Source organism: Dreissena polymorpha, chromosome 6 (genome assembly GCF_020536995.1).
Source record: "Dreissena polymorpha isolate Duluth1 chromosome 6, UMN_Dpol_1.0, whole genome shotgun sequence".
Lineage (NCBI taxonomy): Eukaryota > Metazoa > Mollusca > Bivalvia > Myida > Dreissenidae > Dreissena > Dreissena polymorpha.
In genome coordinates this window covers 47,264,103-47,271,991 of record NC_068360.1, presented here as the reverse complement: position 1 = coordinate 47,271,991, position 7,889 = coordinate 47,264,103, and positions in this window count along the sequence as shown.

Below are 7,889 nucleotides of genomic sequence, written 5' to 3'. Positions count from 1 at the left end.
GGGTGGAGTCTATTGTGGTATGTCAGGTAAGAGTAGTTTTGTCAAAGTATCAATCAAATCTAATCATAAGTAAAGAAGTAATGGCAATTTTAGCAAAATTTAATAATTTGACCTTGAGAGTCAAGTTCATTCAAAGGTCAAGGTAAAATTCAACTTGCCAGGTTCAGTAACCTCATGATAGCATGAAAGTATTTGAAGTTTGAAAGCAATAGCCTTGATACTTAAGTAAAGTGGATCGAAACACAAAATTTAACCATATATTCAAAGTTACTAAGTCAAAAAAGGGCCATAATTCAGTAAAAATGACAACCAGAGTTATGCAACTTGTCCTTTTACTGTACCCTTATGATAGTTTGCGAGTGTTCCAAGTATGAAAGCAATATCTATGATACTTTAGGGGTAAAGTGGACTAAAGCACAAAACTTCACCAAATTTTCAATTTTCTAAGTATAAAGGGCCCATAATTCCGTCCAAATGCCAGTCAGAGTTACATAACTTTGCGTGCACAGTCAACTTATGATAGTTAATAAGTGTTGCAAGTATGAAAGCAATAGCTTTGATACTGTAGGAATAAAGTGGACCTAAACACAAAACTTAACCAAATTTTCAATTTTCTAAGTATAAAAAGGGCACATAATTCTGTCAAAATGCCAGTCAGAGTTACATTACTTTGCCTGCACAGTCCCCTTATGATAGTTAGTAAGTGTTGCAAGTATGAAAGCAATAGCTTTGATACTTAAGGAATAAAATGGACCTAAACACAAAACTTAACAAAAATTTTCAATTTTCTAAGTATAAAAAGGGCACATAATTCTGTCAAAATGCACGCCAGAGTTATCTAACTTAGCCTGACAAGTCCCCTCATGATAGTAAGTAAGTGTACCAAGTTTGAATGCAATAGCATTGATACTTTCTGAGAAAAGTGGACCTAAACGCAAAACTTAACCGGACGCAGACGCCGACGCCGACGCCAAGGTGATGACAATAGCTCATAATTTTTTTTCAAAAAATAGATGAGCTAAAAAACATTGTATGCAGGTTATTGCTGATTCCTATTGAAGGTTAATTATATATGATGATAAAGTACTTATCTTCATATATATGTTGAACGACGTTCCAATAAAAGTTGTTTGGTTTGATTGAGTTCTTTGCTTCGAAATGCTTGTTGTTTCGTATCATAAACAGTACCAGACAGATTATTGCATCATTTATTAAGGTGTGGTCACTTATGAACGTATTTTTTTATTTTTATATAAGTAGCCACATTTACAGGCCTCGTCGCTGAACTTCTCGACACCAGGCACGAAGAGCACGAGGTTCACCATTTCCTTGTATTGGGTCGTTGCGTGCTGACAATAACAATGCAGATCGACTACACACGTGCTTGATGGCAAACTACATACTGTCGACTGAACATTACACGCCTTAACACGGATACCACTGTTTCTAGTTAGTACGTTGTGAAGTACGCGTATAAAAAACGGTAATTTTGGTTTTAAATCTTTATTACGCAAGGTAAAGTATAAATATCCATAACGGCATAGCTGTTATTTACATTATACTCTAAGCGATAACTTACTTTAAGACGAGTTCTTCCTTCGGGAAAAACGAGATGTTAGAAGAATGACACGGTGTGTAGTTTAAAATCGGGAAATGCGAAGCTCACTTGCGAGACCAAAATGTTTATTTTCGTAACGATGGCGATATCAATAGGTGTACGTTGCGTGGAATTATTGTTCGTATAAAGAAGTATACTTATACAATCTACACCAGGTGGGAAAACTCGCAATGGTCAGGTCTTCAGGGACTTTGCCTTACGGCTTATCTTGTATAAATGACAATACAATCTCGTTCATCTTTCTTCTCAACCCTCTCAACAAATGTGACGCGCCGTTTTCTCGTTTTCAGGGCTTGTGACCTTTTGTCTTCTTATTTTCATCTTCTCATGATTGGTTAACATCGTTTATGTTATCAAGAAGTAACAAACGAGCTTACTAGCGAGATTATAATTTGTTTTACCATAGCATTGTACATACATTTATAAATATATTTTTTATTCCCCCGGTAGGGTGGCATATAACAGTTGAACTGTCCGCCAGTCCGTCAGTGTGTCTGTCTGTCAGTCTGTGCGCCCTCCGAAAACTTTAACATCGGCCATAACGTTTGTAATATTGAAGATAGCAACTTGATATTTGGCATGCATGTGTATCTGATGGAGCTGCACATTTTGAGTGGTGAAAGGTCAAGGTCATCCTTCAAGGTCAAAGGTAATGAAAAATCAAAGCGGCGCAGTAGGGGGCATTGTTTCTGACAAACACATCTCTTGTTTTTAATTGTTTTGTATAAATACTGGACTTTATAGATGTTTACTTGTTGACAGTATAACACGATAAAACAATTACATATTCAAGGAAAGTCTATGTATTGACATTTATGCTTTTCAAAATCTAAATTATTGACATAATAAAACACACAGGAGAAACTAGCTCCCCTTGCTTGACCCCTACTTAAATATCAAAGAATTATGAGAAGGAATTATTATCAATATCTTTACCAAATTTCTGTTTCGGTAGATTGGTTTATAGTTTATTCAGCATCGTACAACTTACACATGATTGAATTAATTTTAACCACAATGCATTATGCATACACGTGTCAAATGCTTTTTCGTAATCCATTAACTAAAATTAAATGCCCTCATTCACCACAAGAACCGACTTCGATCTTAGACTTTTTATCAGTTGTATGCGCAGCTAGTTTGGCTAAATTGGCTTATCCTATGTTGTCGCGCTGCCGGCTGCTGCGCAACCAGTTCTTGCGGCTGCATATATTTGTGTGCTGCTGAAATTCTGCTTATTCTGACCGTTTGACGCAGCTTTCTTGACCCCAGCATTGGATGGCAGACCAAAAATGTCTTGGGGAGATGGGAAGGTGTTGGGATCACATAAGATCCCAGTGCAACCAACCAATCTTACTCGCTTGTGATCATCCACCTGCCCCAACTCCATCAATTCATCTTTCTGCATGCAAGGGACCTGAGCCGCATTTCTCAACCCGTCAATGTGAAAACTTGAATGAAAGGCCTCCGGTAGACTATTAGCTGACTGTATCTGTTTGTCAGAAGGACAAGGGAAAATCGATATCCAATAGTCGCTGTCTGCTGGCTGGAGGATTGCATCTAGAATACTGAAGACGCGCCAGTGGATTAACACGTTAGGGGAGTTGGTAGGGGACAGGACAAATTGTTGAGGGACTCAAACCCCCAAATAGTTGAATACTTCCACCATCGCTTGCCTACAATCTGGGGACACTCGAACACCAGACAAAGGTGCAAGCATTCTTTGTCGGTTAACGAGGTCAACCAGCTCTGAGATGATGCAAGGACGGCGGAGCAACCATTTCACAACCTAGGTAAGTGCCATAACTCGACACTTAATCCTTTTCATCACGAAAATAGGACGAAGGCATGCCTACTTCAATCAATGGCCATTGTCTTTTCCTATAATGCGTTCGATGTCTAGGGCGTTTAAAGGTGGGCTGCCCCATTTTAGATAGCGCTACTGGACCGGGATTAACCAGAACTGTTGGTTCCTGACAAGTTTCAAAGTCTTCGGCTCCCTGCTCAATTTCAATTGCTGCATTGCCGGTTTCTTTGCCTGGGCATCGGGTTGCACAGTCTCCTGCGCCGTCGGCTGACCCTTCTGTCCCTTAGTCGCAGATGCCGCCGACTTCGCCGTTCTCTGCGTCACCTGCCGCTCCTTGGTACCTACTTCCGGCTGCGCACCTTTTAGCGCTGCCGAAAGCATAGTAATGGCCTGTTGGGTGTTCGGAACAGCTGGGCGTGCTACCGGAATTTCAGCCTGGACGGTTGGTTTTTTCGGTTGTTGTACTGAAACATTTTCATCACGGGCGCCAGTATTCTGTCCCGGGCATTTCCTACTGACGTGCCCGATGGTACGGCACCGCAGACACAGGGGGGGGGGACGCCCGTACATTGTTATGAGCGCCCTAGCGCCGCAGGCAAAATTTAACAAATGTGGTACACAACTCAATTTGTCCTCCTCCAACTCAATAAATACACGACGGACCCCAGTAGCAATCTCGACACCGTCGTAATCAAAATGTTCATCGGTTACTCTCAAAACCTTTCCAAATTTGGAAAAGATTTCACTGAGCTTCCCGGTGTTAAAATATACCGGTAGCCAGTGGATCTTCAGCATGACACGTTTCAGTCCTAAACTTGACACTTCAACAGTCTTGCCTCCCACCTCTAGATCTCCACCAAAGTCCGACAGCTTTCCCATACAGTCACGAAACCTAAATATTACTTCAACAGACTGATTGGACTGACCTTTGTTTATCCTCTGTATGTCCTCCGGAGCGATCCCAGCCTGTATGAGGACCCTCACCGTCTCGGAGAAGACAATCCATCCTTACAGAAGAGCCTGACCGATCTGTTTAGAAATTCCGAAACGACCGCACTACCCTCAATCGCTGGTAATTTAACAAAACGAAAAAGAAAAAAAACACGCAATTGAACAACTCTGTCACCGCGAACAGCAAGTTTAATCTTAGCCAAAACAGAAATGATTTTCGACAAAAGTACCCAAACATTGTCTAATTTTATACTTTTTATTAAAATTTATATTTTATGTATTTTTAAATAAATAAATAAATATATATATATATATATATATATATATATATATATATATATATATATATATATATATATTTGCGCCAATTTTTGCGCTACCGACGACGTATCAATGCTCTGTTTCTTGGGGCCAGCAACTTGTTCCGGGCAATCCCTCCTAATGTAACCGATGCTGTTACACCTCAGGCACAGGGGGGGGGGGCGCCCGTACATTGTCACTAGCGCCTTCGCCCCGCAGGCAAACTTTAGAAGGTGAGGGATCAACTTCATTTTATCTGTGTCCACTTCTAAAAATAGGCGCTTAACGCCTGTTCGCATCTTAATATCATTTTCCAATGTAACATAGTCCTCCGACATTTTAATTACTTTTTCTGTATGAAGCAAATGTGTGTTTCAATTTACCTGCATCAAAATACACTGGCGGTCAGTGTATTTTAAGCATGATGCGTTTGACGCCGAGCTTCGACACTTCTAACGATTTATAGTCACCAACCGACTTCCATCTTTTGGAATATTTTCCATTACATCTCTATATTTAGAGAGTACTTCCAAAGATTGGTTCGACTGACCTTTTGAAACTGCCACTATATCGTCAGGCTCCACTCCGGCTCTCATCAAGGCTTTCACCGCTTCAAAAGCATTGACACCATTCTTGTGAAAGAATCTCACAGATCGTTTCATCGCTTCAATAAGAACTGCATCTCCATCAATCGCAGGCAAATTAATTGAAATCATTTTAACTATGAAATGAAAAACACGAAAAAGAAAAAAACATGTAAACGAAAACCTCGGGAACCGCAAAAAAAATATTATTTTTCATAAAATTGTATTCAATCATACCCTGGGGTGAAGAGTGCCCCAGGTACCCGCTAAAAGAACTTTAAATGCACATGTACACAACTAGGTGACTATTTAATGTAGAGAAACTTTTTTAAGATGTATTAAAAACACAAATTAATAATTTATTAGTAACAGTCTTTCACATAGCGTCTGCACGCTTAAAATGAAGTAATATTTTATCATTTTTCTTACATCACCATTATATTTAAATAGTTTGTATTTGAATTCAGAAAGAGGATTAAAGTTCATTATCTTTTAAATTAAAATAAGCTAATAAGATAAACTTTTTTTGACTTTAACTCTGTTGAATTATAATAATTACAATACAAATATTAAGTGATTGAAGAAAGATGTAAAGGTAATTATGTATGTTCTTAAAAAAAAATAATTTAGAATGTCAATGCCCACATGGCAAGCAAATCAAACAGTGATGTCATAATTATTATGTCATAAACTAAAGATGTAAAGATGAGTTACTTCCCTTCCAACTTTGTAATTTTTTTAGCTCAAAGGTTGTAACTTGAGGTACAACTGTTTTGCATAACAAAAATTATCCAAAATTAAATACAACCATAAGCCAAATACATGTTTTCATGGGTAAATTTTCAGAATATAATCTTAATATCTATTTAGGATGTGTAAAGTAAAAAAAAACTTGAAAAATAAAAAAATATGATTTTTGGTAAAAATGTGAGTTACAACCGTTTTGCGCTAAGCCCACGATTTGTAAAGTCTGTAATCTTTACGCGGTGGAAGCGACAAAATTATTTTTCGTCTTAGTCAGGAACCAATGCTTCACGCTTACAGGCCGGGAACCATTGTGGCATGACGTCACACGAAATTTTATTCACGGATACAATGTCTTGGTAACAAACTGATGACTACCGGTTAAATGAAAACATTGATTCTTGTGGTACAAAAACGAAAATAGTCAACTTCGGTGAATAAAGTATGTATCAACAAGAGACAAAATTGTCACACAACCACGACGTAGTTCTTTCGCGCGACAAACCGTCAAATGATGGTGAACAAATGTGCAAAATGATTTTAAAATCTGACAAAGAACGACATAGTAATTGCCCGGATAAACTTGTTCTGCCCGCCCGCCCGCCCGCCAGCCCGCCCGCCCGCCAGCCCGCCCGCATTCACCAATCTAATAACCAGTTTTTTCCTTCGGAAAACCTGGTTAAAAATGTTTTTGTATCATAAACTGTGGGATATTTTACCGAAATTATATTAAATTCGGTGTATTTGCTTTGTATGTATATTGGGTTTCAGCTTATTTTGATTTAAATAGTGGGATTGGTGAAATACCACATTTTCATCTAGTAAATTGCATTGATTTTATTATTTCAGGACAACAATTGACACATACATGTTATGTTTCAGATTCCACTTTGATACCCTTCAAATATGCCTAACTGTCATGGTAGATTAGCATGATGATGATGGTCCTGTTCACCAAGACTTTGTGTGTGCATGAAAGTGATAAATGTCCAAGGTAAGTATATACTTAAATAACATCCAGCAATTAACCTGAACAAATTATTATAAGTTTCTAGAACATATGTTCTAGTCTGTACTGATAATATATCAAATGGACCAATTTTTACATGATGGAATACTAAATTAATTGTGTATTGTTCAAACTTATTTACTTTAAACTGAACATATTACGGTTGAAATTTTATCTATTATCTTTTTTACAAACATGTTTTTTTTAAAATATGAGATTTTCTTCCTTTTCACTTGTCTTTTTTTAATATATTGATCGCAGATTTTTTTTTATTTTTTTTATTTTCATCAATTATCTTTTTGTATAATTGAAATTTTCATATGGTGTCAAAAATCAAAAGTTTTGTTCAGGGATTTTTCATCATGAAATTATATTCTTAGTGAGATAGGTATTCGATATTCCAACAATTTACATTTAATATGATGGTGATTGCAAATTGTCTTTATATCCAGTTCTCATTACCATTTTCATCAAACGTTCTATGCTTTCAGAACGTCAAACAATGGCCATGTTGTTGCTATTTTGTCTCTGTTATCTCTATAAAATAAGTAGGATGATAAAAAGTGCACACACATCTCGACCCGTGCGTTAAGATACATTCTTTATAAATTTAAATGGCTTGTGTTCATTTCAAACTTACGATTAATTTTAAAAAATGAGTTGCGTCTTAAATTATGCGATAGCGAACAACTTCAGTGCCTTCAGCGCTTTGATAACCTCCTCAATAGAAAAGGATACGCCATTTATAAACTGTCTAAAAACTAATCTTTAGTATATAACTTTAAAAAAATTAGGAACTTACCTCTCGAGCGTGGCTTTTGTTTTTCTCTGCTCTCGATGTGCCATCGATTATCAAAGTACCCACATTAACAGCGT